Source organism: Trachemys scripta, chromosome 10 (genome assembly GCF_013100865.1).
Source record: "Trachemys scripta elegans isolate TJP31775 chromosome 10, CAS_Tse_1.0, whole genome shotgun sequence".
Lineage (NCBI taxonomy): Eukaryota > Metazoa > Chordata > Testudines > Emydidae > Trachemys > Trachemys scripta.
Window position 1 is genome coordinate 61,315,482 of NC_048307.1, and position 14,027 is coordinate 61,329,508.

At 41.2% G+C, this 14,027-nt stretch overlaps 1 long non-coding RNA gene across 3 annotated transcripts in view; it reads left to right on the forward strand.

The window, feature by feature from the left end:
• The window catches only part of LOC117883648, a 195,879-nt gene that overhangs the window by 60,429 nt on the left and 121,423 nt on the right, over positions 1 to 14,027 (forward strand). The window contains exons 4-5 of one of the 3 annotated variants that reach the window (XR_004647357.1): positions 637 to 778; positions 1,265 to 1,872. The exons of 1 other annotated variant lie outside the window; for it this stretch is intronic. This is a non-coding gene — a long non-coding RNA (uncharacterized LOC117883648). Of the gene's footprint in view, positions 1 to 636; positions 779 to 1,264; positions 1,873 to 14,027 lie in introns of those variants that run through there. One more of the 3 variants, XR_004647360.1, reaches the window with a different exon arrangement.

The following is a 14,027-nucleotide window of genomic DNA, read 5'->3' on the forward strand; positions in this document are numbered from 1 at the left end:
AAATTACATAAATGCTGTACTAAAGTTTAAAGTAATTTGAGATGTGAGTCTCCATTGCATTTAATACAGCACTGTCAGGCTTAATTTGATGTTTTCTAATGTATGTATTAGTTATGGAAGTGGCTCCCAATGGATGGCTTTGGAGGAGTTAATTGATAGCTCAATTATCACAAACAGTTGTCTTGAGCACAGCAGCTAGCTCTGCCTTGTGTATGCCTTTAGAAATATTTGTGAAAGGTCTGTGTGTCACAAAGACCCCTTGTGTGACCATGGACAAGTCACTTAGTTCTCTGTGCCTCAGTTCTCCATCTGTTAAATGGGGACAGTAGCACTTCCCTACCTTACAATCACAGGGATGTTGAGGATAAATACTTTAAAGATCATGAGATGCTCATATAACACAGTGATGGGGCCATGTAAGTCGCTAAGAGAAAAAGATAAGAGCACACGAAAGGGAAACCCTTTCATGTGTTTTGCTTGGGGCATATCTCTTACAGGTTCATTATTGAATCATACAGATACACAGAAGATATTTTTTGCATGTCTACTCACATTATAAAAAAAAATGCCCAGAAATTACAATTCTGGAGGAGATATATCTGTAAAAAATTTATAAGGATCTTGATTTTATTACAGGAAACCACCCAAGATGTCCCTGAAACTAAGGAAAATGAGAAAGCTCTGTGATTTTTTTGTCGCCATCTGTATCAGAAAGATATTTCTTAAAGGGCCAATAAAAATCTTGGAATCCGTTTCTAGTATGGATGGATCTCTGCTGGTGAGTTGACCTACTTTCTGACAACTGGCAAGTAATCATTATGCCAAACATAATTTATGGATAATTAACATAGAAATTGTAGTACCTGTGTCTGTAAACTATCATGTTGTGTCTGGCATATCTACTAGCTATCAGTCCCCAAACATTTGAATGTATGTGCAAGTATTGTTGAATGAACGGATTTTGTTAGAAGTCCTTTTGTATGGTCTCCTTGACAGTACTCTAAAAGAGGAAGCTTTTATTTATATTATTTATTCCAGCTACTGACTTCATGTGGGCCAAGCCTGCTAGTTAAATCTCTGGAGAAATGGTACACAAAGAAATAATTGATGTTGAGGTTATTTCTAGACTGACTGGATATATTTTGAACTCCAAAACAGTGTTGACCTTTTCTTGCTATCATTTTGAGACAAAACTAGAGAAAAGAAAAAAATGAAGAGAATAGCACAGACTTTCTTATTTGTTCCTTTTTATCTCCCAATCCAGCTGACAATGGGAAGGAAGAAACAGGGGATCACGCATCCAAATGAAGAATTATTGAACAAAATAGTCTGTCTGAAAAACAGTAGCATAATGCAAATACACTCCATGGCCACTTAAAAAATATTACTTGCCTTTCAACGATTGTCTTTGAGCCAGATCCTCAGCTGGTGAAAACCTTGATGTCAATGCATTTACACTGATTTATGTGACTAGATTACAGATTAGAACAAATACGTCTCCCATCCCAGCCCCGAAGTGCTTTGAAATCATTGATGTTTGGATCCTGGATTTTGATTTAGCTCACAGAGATGAGAGGCGAGATGCAAAATTCCAATCCAGATTTGAACTGGCCAGAGTTTGAGGGTGTTAGCACCTAACAAAAACCCTGGATCCAATCTCCCGTTTTAAAAGTCAGCTGATTGACTTGTATTAAAGAGTGGACTGTAAGCAAACCAAATTTCTGTGCCCACCTGAAAATGATGGTTCTTGTGTCACCCTTTTAGGAAAAGCAGTTTAGGTTTTGGAAATGCAGTCTGGGATTTGCTAGGACAACTGTGTCTCTAACTCTGGGCTTGTCAACACTTAAAATGCTACAGCAGCAGAGCTCCTCACTGCCCCCATTGGCCTGGGACGGCGAACCGCGGCCAGTGGGGGCCGCGATCAGCCAAACCTGCCGCGTCAGCAGGTAAATAAAACTGGCCCGGCCCGCCAGGGTGCTTACCTTGGCCAGCCGCGTGCCGAACGTTGCCGACCCCTGACCTACACTGACAGGAGAGATTGTCTTGTCAGTGTATGTAATCCACCTCCCTGAGAAGTGGTAGCTAGGTCGACGGAAGAATTCTTCCGTCAACCTTGCACTGCCTACATGCAGACTCAGGTTGGTTTAACTATGCCATGCAGGAGTGTGGATTTTTCCTACCCCGATTGATGTAATTAAATCAACTTAATTTTCTACTGTAGACCAGGTCTTTGAGTTTGAAGTCTCAGCAATAGCATTTGCTCAAAGTGCATTAGGATTTCATATTGGGAGAGAGAAGCGGTAAAGTCTCCAGGTGTAGATTAATGACAGCTATAGGCTCAAAGAGATAAAGTATTCCTGAACAGGATAAAATTCAATGGCATTCCAGAAAACAGAGCTATATTTTACAAAGGAAAAATGAAAATAAATTTGAAAGGGAAAGTAAAGCACAAGAGTCAATTGGAAAACAGAAGAGAGTCTAGAATTTTGTGTTTGTGTTATAAGGAAAGAAGAAAGGTACTGCAGCAAGACCAGGGTCCAAAGACAGAGGCCCAGATTCAAAGGGACTTAGGTGCCTAAACTCTGGATGTCTGTCTAAGTCCCAGTATAAATACCTAGATTCATTGGGCGCACGTGCGCAAGAGAGTGACTCTGTAGTGTGGTGGGTAGGGTACCCACCTGTGAGGTGGGAGACTCTGAGTCCAGTCCCCCTGCTCCAATGACTCTTTATTTATACAGCTTCAATAGGAGAGTCTGAGGGAGCACAACATCAGAATATCTCAAGCTCAGTGATTGGAGCACTCTCCTGAGAGGTGGGAGACCCTGTTCAAATCCTTTCACCCCCTCTGCTGAGGGGGAAGTAGAGCCTGGGCTAAAAACTATAAGGTTATCATCACCACCAGCTCATCCTCCTGCTGCTGTTTTGTGTAGAGTAAGGCAAGTGCCTAACTCACTCTCTCAAAAAACACCTTAGGTGGCTAAGGCACTTGACTCCAGGAGAGAGTTTCCATCTGTGTATCATTAACAGAGATAGGTGCCTCCCTGCAGCCTGGACTTAGGCACCTATCTCTGTGAGAGGGGTGATGCTTAGGAAACACCCCTCTGGTCAGCATCCGGCTAGCTTTGGCAGCTCATGGCCTAGTGTGCTGGGCTTTGTGGATCTCATTCTAAGGTGCTTATCTTTTGTATAGGGAGCCGAGGTGCCTAACTTAGGCTTTGTGGGTTACAGGGGTGTTCCTGTGATTTTTCTAGGTGTCTAAATCTCTTTGGGAAGCAGGGCAATGACACTAAAGAGAAGAGATAAGAGATGGGGCAATGCAGATAAACTCAGATAGAATTCCAACAAATGTACATGTTACTGTAATTCAGGAAATCCGCTGGCGGGCCGAGACGGTTTGTTTACCTGCAGGGTCCACAGGTTTGGCCGATCACAGCTCCTACTGGCCGCAGTTCGCCGTTCCAGGCCAATGGGGGCTGCAGGAAGCGGCGGCCAGCACATCCCTGGGCCCATGCTGCTTTCTGCAGTCCCCATTGGCCTGGAACTTATTAACGGCAAACTGTGGCCAGTAGGAGCTGTGATTGGCCGAACGTGCAGACGCTGCAGGTAAACAAACTGTCTTGGCCTGCCAGCGGATTTCCCTGATGGGTTGAGTGCCAAAGGTTGCTGATCCCTGCTGTAATCTAATGGAAACAGAATCTTTCAGTGAAGTGCATTGATACAGGATCTTGCTTTTAGGACCATATTTTGTGCATAATTGCACATCCAGAGAGAATGAAGTAAGCCTGAAGGGCTTAAAATAAGATTGTATGCAATATAGTTCATATGTAGCAGGACATGGAGAACCTGTTCTGCAGTACTCTGTTAATTACCTCGTCTCAGCAATTAATTAGTAGTAATTGACAGTCTTTTTGATGCATCTTTACCAATTCATTAATTGCCCATTCACAGCAGCCACTAAGTGAATATCCAATATATTGATCTAGGAAATCTTTAGATCTAAAGCCCTAACTACTTTAGGAGTGCTTTGGAAGATAGGATTAAAATCCAAAATGATCTGGACAAATTGGAGAAATGGTCTGAAGAAAATAGGATGAAATTCAATAAGCACAAATGCAACGAACTCTGCTTAGGAAGGAACAATCAGTTGCACACATACAAAAGGGAAATGACTGCAGAAAAGGATCTGGGGGTCATAGTGGATCACAAGTTAAATATGGGTCAACAGTGTAACACCGTTGCAAAAAAATTCTGGGATGTGTTAGCAGGAGTGTTGTAAGCAAGACATGAGAAGTAATTCTTCTGCTCTACTCCGTGCTGATTAGGCCTCAACTGGAGTATTGTGTCCAGTTCTGGGCACCACATTTCAGGCAAGATGTGGACAAATTGGAGAAAGTCCAGAGAAGAGCATCAAAAATTATTAAGGGTCTTGAAAAACATAACTTCTGATGGATGACTGAAAAAATTGGGTTTGTTTAGTCTGGAGAAGACTGAGAGGGGACATAAGTTTTCAAGTACATAAAAGGTTGTTACAAGGAGGAGGGAGAAAAAATGTTCTCCTTAACCTCTGAGGATAGAATAAGAAGCAATGGGCTTAAATTGCAGCCTGGGTGGTTTAGGTTGGACATTAGAAAAAACTTCCTAACTATCAAGGTGGTTAAGCACTGGAATAAATTGCTCAGGGAGATAGTGGACTCTCCATCATTGGAGATTTTTAGGAGCAGGTTAGACAAACACCTGTCAGGGATGGTTTAGATCAGAGATGGGCAAACTTTTTGGCCCAAAGGTCACATCTGGGTGGGGAAATTGCTTGCAGGGCCATGACTGTAGGGCTGGGGCAGGGGGTTGGGGTGCTTGAGGGAGTGTGGGATGTGGGAGGGGGTGCGGTGTGCAGGAAGGGGCTCAGGGCAAGGGGTTGAGGCAGAGGAGGTGTGTGGGGCATATGAGGGGGCTCAGGGAAGGGGCTTGAGGTGCAGGAGGGGGTGCACAGTGCGGGAGGGGGCTCAGAGCAGGGGGTTGGGGTACAGGATGGGTGTGGCGGGGATTGGGGTGTAGGAGGGGTGCAGAGTGTGTGAGGGGGTTGTGCAGGCAGGGGGCTTAGGTCAGGGAGTTGGGGTATGGGGTATGGCAGGGGGCTGGGGTGCAGGAAGGGGGCTCAGGGCAGGGAGTTGGGTGTGGGGTGCAGGAGGGTTTTGGGGTTTGGGATGTGGGCTCCAGCCCAGCGCCGCTTACCTCAAGTAGCTCCGGACTGGCAGCAGCGTGCATTGGGTCCAAGGCAGGGCCCCAGCCCCAGCCCCAGCCCTGTGCTGCTCCGGAAGGTGGCCGGCACCACATCTGCGTCCCCTGTGGGAGGGATGGACAGAGAGCTCCGCGCGCTGCACTTGCCTGTGGGTACCTTCCCTGAAGCTCCCATTGGCTGCAGTTCCCTGTTCCCGGCCAATGGGAGTTTCGGAGGAGGTACCCACAGGCAAGAGCAGTGCACGGAGCCCTCTGCCCCCCCTCCGCCCCAGGAACCTCAGGGCCGTGGTGCCGGCTGCTTCTGGGAGCGGTGTGGGGCCCGCAGCGCCACGGGGGTGGCAATCCCGAAGGCTGGATCCAAAGCCCTGAGGGACTGGATCCAGCCCGCGAGTTGTAGTTTGCCCACCCCTGGTCTAGATAATACTTAGTCCCGCCATGAGTGCAGGAGACTGGACCAGATGACCTCTCGAGGTCCCTTCCAGTCCTACGATTCTATGATACTTTTTCAAAAGGTATTAATTTACTTTAAAATAAAATAAAAACAGTGAACAGCTCACTTATAGGTATTCTTCCAAATCATGATTTTTGAGGTGGGGAGGGGGAGGAAGGGACATGTGGGGAAGGAGGACTTTGTTGCTACATATTTAGGGCTTCTGTTTTTTGGAGTTTGTTTTTAGCAATTTTTTTAGTTTTATGTAGATGTCCAAAATTGGGGATTACTCATTACAGTACACATTACAACATATACAAAGAGAAAGCCCTGAACATTTATATAATTATACATTACTCATTACAGTAGTTTATACTTTGCTCATTCATCAGATCTGTTTTGTTTAACTTGATAGCACAATGATGTTCTACTTCAGGTATCAGTCAACCCTGTTCCGTGGAATAAAAAGCAAGCAACAGCATAGCTGGAAGACCTTCTCATTTTTTTGCTTTCTGTTCTTAATTTGCTTCTCTTTGGACTGTGGGCTAAATTCAGCCCAAAGTTTATGCTACCTTCTCCCCAAGTTTTTCAAGTGGAGGAGGATGAAATGGTGAAAAGAAGCAACCTCTATACTGGTGTGGGGTTGCCAGTAGGGGTAGTCTTAGTCCAAAAAATAGGCAGCGCTAAATGGTGAGGCGTATGCTTAGGGTAACCAGGGAATGCGCTGAATCTATGCATCCCCTCAGCAACCTCCACAAATGAGGCTTGTAGGTAGTCCTGGCTGTAATCTAAATATGCAAGCCCCTAGTGGAAATCCCTGTGGCAGGAAAGAGATAGTAAAGCCACCTGCTTCCCCTTAATGTGAATACAGGATTGAGGGAAATTATCTGGTTGGCACAATGACAATGATAGCTGTATATTTTTTTCTCCCAGTACCTCTTAGGTAAATATTGTCAATTCTGTAAGAGTATCTCTTGGCTTGGCACAACAGAAAAATGATAAAACACAAATGGACTATTCACAAGCCACTAAGTAGCTAATAACCTCTGATACTACTTCCCATCACTCCACTATTGTAACAGGATACTTTACAATTGAGTAAGAGTGTCTCCCTAATGTAATATAAAAAACTTCCAAAAAGCACCACTATTTTCTGCTTTGTGTTAAGTGGTAGAGATCAAAATGTTGGGAAGGATCCTGTCAATGCATCTTTTAAAAAGCTTTCATCAATTCTCTGTGGAAAACCAAAAATAAGCTATCAACATACTGTTTGAGAGCACATAATTTCTTATGAAGAGCTATTAACTCCTTTCAGCATGTTCCTTGTACAGTACCACACCTTCTGCTGTAATAGGCACAAGAAAATCTGTAGATGCCCCTAGGTCTGTTGTTAAATATGCCCAGGTGGAGCAAATTAATCTTTAAAGCAATTTTAAAACATACATAAATACAAGTTCTACATTTTAGCTTATCTGCTCCTTTTTTTCTGGTACTGGATTTTAATGCTGTTATTGCAAAGTAGGTGATGAGAAGTATTTTTATTTAGCTAATTTCATTTCCGTTTTGGGATATCTGTGAAATCTGCATTCTTTATTGTTATTATTTATATTGTGGTAGCACATAGAAGTTCCAATCAGGAATCAGGACACCATCCTACTAGGCGCTATATTGTGTTTGTCCCATTTCCTTTAGAATTAAAGTAAAAGATTTAGGAACATTGCAGTGTTAGAATATATCATTATAATAATTGTATCAGTGAATCTAGAGATAAAAATTAAAGGTGGTGCAACTATTGCTATGTCTCTAGAAATGCCTTGTCTGTATTTGGGTTTAGGCTATTTGGATATCTTGTGATAATTGTAGCACGCTAGTAGATTGTCACAATACACTTGACACTGAGGTAATGCTCTGTCCTGGGAGAGCTGTACAGATGCTCCAATGTAAAGAGATATGCAAACATCTCACTGTGTGGACATTTGTTGCACTAGGAGGCACCTAGTGTTCAATTTTACTGTGTAGCACACAGAAACAATACAAATGTTCAGTAGCTCTCTCAAAATTACATTTTAAATATTTTAGTTCAAAATTTTCCTCAGTTGAGCTCCATAGATTGTTCCTCATCTGTGAATAGGGCAGAAAACAAGGATAGTGCACACTGGTATCTCCACTGTGAGCTGAGGAAGTGGATGTGATGTGTAAAGCTGCTGAAAATTTACAAGATCCCTTGGATTTTGCTGGAATTTAACCCTATGCTTTTTCAAGTGTTTAATTTTAAAACGGCCAATATTTTCCTAGTTAAGAGTAGTATGTGCTAGGTATTAGGGTAGAAATAAATCCTTCAGCAGCTAGCACAAGTGGGAACCCTGCAAACTGTATAGGATGAATGCTTCCCTGCCGCCACCCCCCAATCAGACTATTTTTCTCCTTTTCGGCTGCTTGTTTCATAAACTAGTTTGTTTTTTCTCTTAGGCCTGTATTTTACTTAGTGAGTTTGCCCTTCTGTATCTGGCTTTGGGTGACCAACTGCCTGAGTTACGCATGCATATTAGCATTATATATACAAAATATTTATATGCATTTGCAAATGTTCTGACCTAAAATTGAAGGTTGGTTTGAGGCCAGCCAAAAAATGTGGAGGTAGAGGGAGGTAAGCTGGTTAGTAATGCTGTGCCAATGTCATCCATAAGAGTAACAGTGACTCTTCTTTATGAAGGTCACATAGAGGTTTCATGCACTCTTTGCTAATTGGAGATTAAAATATCACTGTAATTAGTTAATGAGGTATGTTGCCCACACAGGCTAGGGCAGTGTTTCCCAAACTTGGCTGTGGTTCGCCGCTGCAGGCCAATGGGAGCTGCTGGAAGCGGCGGCCAGTACGTCCCTTGGCCCGTGCTGCTTCCTGCCGCCCCCATTGGCCTAGAGCAGCAGTGGGAGCCGCGATCGGCCGGACCTGCGGATGCGACAGGTAAACAAACCGGCCCGGCCTGCCAGGGGCTTTCTCAAACTTAGGACGCCGCTTGTGTAGGGAAACACTGGGCTAGAGCTTTGTTCCTTTTTAAAAAATCATCTTTCCATGAAATGTAAGTGTTCCTCAGCTGTTGACACTGAGCCTCAGGGCCTCCTCCTGGCAGTGCACATGTAAGGCTAAAACGTCTACAATTTAAAAGGGGGGGGAAAAACTTTTGTTTTTAAGTCAGGCCATGTCTATGTGTACGGCGCTGCGGTGGCGCAGTTGTACAGATACAGCTGAGCCGGTGCAGTGTGTCTGGTGAAGATGCTCTGTCGGCAGGAGAAGCTCTCCTGCCGACATAGCACTGTGCACACGAGCAGTTCAGCTTGTCTAGTCCCTGAGCATAAGAGGTAGAAAAGGCAGATACTTGGGGTGGAGAATGAGAAGGGTATGTCTGATTACGTTAGCCTGTTCCCTCCCACCCAAATTAAGAAATATTTAGTAAAGCTGTGGAAATGAAAAGTCCTTGCGAGGCAACTTACTTTATGAATTCCATTGGAATAAAGTTTTTCAGCAGAAACTATAAGGACCATAATCTGATAGGCAAGTAAGTAAAAAACCCTTTACATTTTATTCTGTTCCTTAATTTGTATTTATATTGTTTAGAGAGGATGGCACATCAGGGACTGGTGCTTTGTATGGTTAAAGCCACTTTCCTCCGTGTCTGGCGGGAATGCCTGAAGGTGGTCAAATTCTGGCAGTATATCTTGGACTAGTCTGAGTTCATTGGGTCTTGATATCCTGTTGCCTCTGCTGATACCTTTGAGCCTCCTTTTCATAAGGGCCTGCCTGTTGAAAAACTCTAGGCCAGGAAGTCTCCCAGTTGCAGCAAATATTGCTTGGCTGAATATCCCTCAGGTATTCAGAAGGATTTTTGATACACTTCTTAGGAAAATGAGTTTCATATTAAAAGCTCATGCTTAATAAAACAATATTGCTTGGCTGTCCATTGTAATTATATGGAATCAAAGTAGTAAATAGTATTACCAACCCCAAACTTGCCAAAATCATAAATCAGGCACTCCAAAATCATGAGATTTTAAAATAAATTTTGGATTCTTTTAATTTGGTTTCTGGTGTTGGTGGTTTAGGGTATACATTTTCAAGATTTTTCTCCCCATCCATGAGATCTAGAAACTTACATTTATTTTAAAATGAAAGATGAGATTCACAGGCAATCATCTTAATTCCAGCATCTGGGGATTTAAGAAAAACTCCAAATATCGTGAGACTCAAGAAAATTCAGAGAATTGGCAGCACTGGAAAAACTTCTGCTCTTTGTATCTGAACCACCAGGCTTAGTTTCTTTATTAGAATTTACTTTTGTTTTAACTAGGGCTGTTAAGCTATTAAAAATTAATTGCAATTAATCGCACTGTTAAACAATAATACAATGCCATTTATTTAAATATTTTTGGATGTTTTCTACATTTTCAAATATACTGATTAGGGCTGTCGATTAATCGCAGTTAACTCACGCGACTAACAAAGAAATTAATCACATTTAAAAAAATTAATAGCAATTAATCACACTTTTAATCGCACTGTTAAACAATAGAATCCCAATTGAAATTTATTAAATATTTTGGATGTTTTTCTACATTTTCAAATATATTAATATCAATTACAACACAGAATACAAAGTGTACAGTGCTCGCTTTATATTTATTTTTGATTACAAATATTTGCACTTTAAAGACATGTTTTTCAGTTCACCTAATACAAGTACTGTAGTGCAATCTCCATCATGAAAGTTGAACTTATAAATGTAGAATTATGTCCAAAGAACTGCATTCAACAATAAAACAATGTAAAACTTTAGAGCCTACAAGTACACTCCGTTCTACTTCAGCCAATTGCTCAGACAAAAGTGTTTGGTTACAATTTGCAGGAGATAATGCTGCCACCTCTTGTTTATAATATCACCTGAAAGTGAGAACAGGCATTCGCATGGCACTGTTTTAGCTGATGTTGCAAGATATTTATGTGCCAGATGCACTAAAGATTCATATGTGCCTTCATGCTTCAGCCATCATTCCAGAGGACATGCGTCCATGCTGATGATGGGTTCTGCTTGATAACGATCTAAAGGAGAGCGGACCAACGCATGTTCATTTTCATCATCTGAGTCAGTCAGATGCCACCAACAGAAGGTTGATTTTCTTTTTTGGTGGTTCGGGTTCTGTAGTTTCCACAACTGAGTGTTGCTCTTTTAAGACATCTGAGAGCCTGCTCCACACCTCGTCCCTCTCAGATTTCAGACGGCACTTCAGATTCTTAAATCTTGGGTTGAGTGCTATTTTTAGAAATCTCACATTGGTACCTTCTTTGCATTTTGTCAAATCTGCTGTGAAACTGTTCTTAAAACAAATGTGTGCTGGGTCATCATCTGAGACTGCTATAACATGAAATATATGGCAGAATGCAGGTAAAACAGAAAAGGAGACATACAATTCTCCCCCAAGAAGTTCAGTCACAAATTTATTTAACGCATTATTTTTTTAGCGAGCATCATCAGCATAGAAGCATGTCCTCTGGAATGGTGGCCGAAGCATGAAGGGGCATACAAATGTTTATCTGGCACGTAAATACCTTGCAATGCTGGCTACAAAAGTGCCATGTGAATGCCTGTTCTCACCTTCTGGTGACATTGTAAATAAGTAGCAGGCAGCAGTATCTCCTGTAAATGTAAACAAACTTGTTTGTCTTAGCGATTGGCTGAAGAAGAAGTAGGACTGAGTGGACTTGTAGGCGATAAAGTTTTACATAGTTTTATTTTGAGTGCAGTTATGTAACAAAAATATATACATTTGTAAGTTATACTTTCACAATAAAGAGATTGCACTACAGTACTTGTAAAAGGTGAACTGAAAAATACTATTTCTTTTGTTTATCATTTTACAGTGCAAATATTTGTAATAAAAATAATATAAAATGAGCACTGTACACTTTGTATTCTGTGTTGTAATTTAAATCAATATATTTGAAAATGTAGAAAAATATCAAAAAATATTTAATAATTTTCAATTAGTATTCTATTGTTTTGCTGTGTGATTAATCGTGATTAATTTTTTTAATCACAATTAATTTTTTTAATCACGTAAGTTAACTGCGATTAATCAACAGTCCTAGTTTTAACATAATTACAGAATGATTCACTTGTTGCATGTCGGTTTCATATATTGGGGCAGATCCCCACAAACGCCAATGCAGTTCTTGGAACACCTTGGGAGGTCGAGAGTCATAGGTGGCTTTCTCCCGTGATCCATGATGTTACTAGGTACCAAACTGGCTTTCAGCATAAGTTAGAGCAGCGTCAGGGCTGCTCTGATTTTTGACAATAGAGATCAACTCCAATGGAGCTTCTCTACTGGAGTACATTGTGTTCCCCATGCTTCTGACTTGTCCAGAAACACCCGCTATACTCAGGGGGACATAGCAGGTGGTGTAGCACTTCCCAGCAGGTGAATCTTCAGTTGCTGTCATATAACACAACAGCAGCAGTGAAAAGGGGCCTTACTATAGCCTGAGAATCTGGCCTATTTTATTTAACACACTGTATGTGCATACACAGAAAATCACCAGAACAAAACATGTAGGTTGGTAGCAGGCTATCTGGTTGGTCACTGATTCAGATTTAGGAAGTCTCTATTATGACACTTTCTAGGCAGCCAAATCTAAAGTTTGTTTCAATGTGACTGAAAATATTATTTGTATTGTGGTTTTAATAACAATGCACTTGCAAGTGCCTTATAAGAGAAGTCAAAATTTGCTAGGTTCTTGAAATCAGCTTTCAGTGCAATTTTAAGTAAAGGTGAAATGTATAGACATTCACAGTAACTCCCAGAATGCATTTTACTTAAAAATCACCATGAGAGGCATTGTGCTCTGACCCAGGCTCTGACTAGCTGTAAAGATAGCAATAAATTGATTATATTATTTCACTAATCCTATTCTCTTGACAACAACAAAAGTGATATGAACTGGTGTTTTATTATCAATACATGAATTGCTTGACACATGTTTTTTGAATCAACTGAAATTCTGGCTTTGCAGAGGTTTGAAAACAGACAATTCCTTTAACTGAACAAGAGATGACAAGGAGTATTGTAGACAGGGATAGAAAAAGTGATCTATTTTGACTAAATTTTTCAGATAGAATCCATTAACGTGTTAGTTTAAACTGAAAACTATAGATACCACTCTTGGACTTTTACAGGTTTTGTTGCCTGTAACAAACTATAACCTTAATAATTAACCATATGTTTGGGAGATGTATCACCACCTTACGTCCCTTCTTCCTCCCCTCTCCCACCATGCCCAGGAAGAAATAAGATGAAACTCTTTTTTTCCCATTGGAAGTCTCCAGAAACTCTGCTTTGATTCGACTATGGCTCTTTCCTTTAAGTTTGTCCTAGGTTCGGTGTCTTATCCTACTGATGGCCATATATTCCCTAAGCAGAAAAATGGCTGACCATTGCAGCTTATAGCGATGCCCTTCATCAACAGACATATCAAGGACTGAGCTCAACTTCAACACTTGCCTGATTCTGACAGCATCCCCCTCTCCTCCCAGAAAAAAAAAATCACAGGGCTGGCTTTTGGGATCTATGAAATCTGGTTAGAACTCCCTTGGATTTTAAGAGGATACTAGACCAATACATGGCTTTACTCTCCCAGGCTGTTGCGTAATGCTTCAGATCAGTAACAAGTTTAATATAAAATAATATTGTAATCAGAGTTCTGAGGGTTATCCAAAATTTACGTTTAAGGAGAACATTCAGACATATAATTCTGAAACTTTTAAAAACCTGTAGATTTTTGTAATGTAGAATATTTTAAAGGTTTACTTTCCATATGGAGATGAAAGAAAAATAGTAATGTCCCATTAAATAAATATTTTGCAAAAGCCAGAGTTTTGCCACTTTCCCTGTAAAAAAGCAAGCCAGAGTTTTGACTAAGCTGTAAAATAAAGCATCCTTTCAAACAAGCTGTGCAACTTTAAATAATGTGATGCTTGATAGCTACTATAAAGATAAATAGCAGAGAGAATGAAGAGATATCATGGGATCTGTGAGGGATATCAGCTCTTTAGAAGATGCTGTATGCTATGATAGATTTCACTGAGGGTAGGACAAAAGATTTCTTGTGTGGATAAAACTGAAGAGATGGAAAGTGTAATGGATACAAAGGGCCAAATTCAGAGGTGAAGTTCAAGATGATGTAACTGGATTACTTTAGATTTGTTTAGACTCACATAGGCTGATTCAGACTTGCATTTGTTCGTACATCAGTAAGTGGATGCAAGGGAGTTTTTGCTGGTATAGCTTGCACTCTGAGGAGCTGAAATGA